We start from the raw sequence: 1,940 nt of genomic DNA on the forward strand, positions 1-1,940 counted from the left end.
AGAATGGACACATTAATCGACCATTGCTGCTCTTTAAGTTGCTGCAACGTAAATTTTGGTATTGCATATAAATAAAGAAATATCAACCCGTAATTCATGACCGGGTCCACATGTAAAGCAAACCGGTGAAGTCACATTGCGTTCAGACGCAAATCGCGATCCGGTGAAACCGGTTCAAAACTACCTCCCAAGGTGGTTTGGGATCGAGGCGCTTTCAATGCGATTTGAAGTGTTCAGATAGGGCCAATTGAATCCGGCTTCGGTGTAATCTGGATCGAAAGCTGTTACAGCGTCTCCGTCTGAACGGGGCTTTAGGCCGTGTTTAAGTTAAGTCACCCAAACCGCGATTCGGGTAACTCACATTCCTCACATCTGGTCCACGTGCCACACAATCCTTTGAAACCGTGTCCGATCACAATTCGCTTGAGCTACATTTTTTGTTGTTTGATGAAAACACGCTAGGTAGCGTGTTATTAATGGCAGAGGTCAACGACCTGCTTGCTGGTGCCCCCCTCCCACTGAGTCCCAGCGTATCTCGGCCGAATGCCGACGTGGTCCCACCAGAGGCAGTAAAGCTCGCCCTAGAACGGACACATTATTTGACCATTACTGCTCCTTAAGTTGCTGCCACGTAAAAGTTGGTATTGCATATAAATAAAGAAATATCACCCCGTAATCCATGACCAGGCGAAGTTACATTGAAATCACATTGCGTTCAGACGCAAATCGCGATGCGGGAAAACCGATTCCAAACCACCTCTAGAAGTGGTTTGGGATCGAGGCGCTTTCAATGCGATTTGGAGCGTTCAGATGGAGCCACTTGAAACCGGCTTCGGGGTAAACCACATGTAAAGCGCCTTGGGTGATTTCACTTAAACACGGCCTTAGACAAGAACACCACACCACGTGTTTAACCACGCAGACATCGTGCCGGCACTCACCGTTTTGTACCTTTGTATATGAGTAATAGGATTCGACACTATCTGATGTTTTTGACTCACGTTATAATTAATCACTTTAGAAAACAAAAGAGAGCAACTGTGTACAATCTTGGCGCCATATAGATCAAGTCACGAGCATTACGGATCTAATCTTATCATGATGCGGCTAAGCTCATTTTGCATGCATAATATGTCTTATTTTGGTGAATCTGTTGTGTGCTGCGAGCTAAGGAATATGCATTTGAAGTAACAAAAAGGGGGAAACGGTTTACTGCATGACAAACAGGTTTTGAAAATGTGAATCAATCGTAAAATACACGCAAGAAAAACCAACAGTGTCCCATTCCGCCTGTCTACAAAATCTTAGTAATTTTGTCCATAGAAACCTTGCTTACAAAACATCAAGATCTTACTTTAAAGGTACCTAATGTAGTTTTAGGACTTGACTTTTCAAAGTCAGTATTCTATTCACTTTATCTACATATTAAGGTCAAACAATACTACACTAATATGTATATCGCCATTCATAGAGCGAAAATGCCGAAAATTGTGATAGAAAACTGTTACTGTCCTGGGCTGATTTTTGGTAGCACCGAGAAAAAAAGAAAATCTTAGGGGTTGTTTTTGTTTTGTTCTAAACGACCAAAGTACATGCATGCAATGCTTATGCAAATGTGCTAATGTGGGGGAAGCATGTGTCAATATCATACATATTGCCTTATTCCGAATATTTCCAGTTTTTCTGCTTTGAAACTGCATTTGTTGCCTTTAAGCCGTCCAGCTGTGTAACAATCTTACAAAAATCCTGTTTTCAACTTTAAGATGTACGTTCAAACCTTGAATGTCTTTCTACGGTACAACACCCACCAATGACTGTGTGAAGAACATTACAACACCATGGCGGCGTTTATTAACCAATCAATTATCAGGAAACATTTCGGCTCCTGTTGAAACTCCCGCGATGTCCCGGGCTATATTAGCATGCCCGTAGCCAGGGGG

Source organism: Branchiostoma belcheri, unplaced genomic scaffold (genome assembly GCF_001625305.1).
Source record: "Branchiostoma belcheri isolate BF01 breed outbred unplaced genomic scaffold, Haploidv18h27 scaffold35, whole genome shotgun sequence".
NCBI classification, from domain to species: Eukaryota; Metazoa; Chordata; class Leptocardii; order Amphioxiformes; family Branchiostomatidae; genus Branchiostoma; species Branchiostoma belcheri.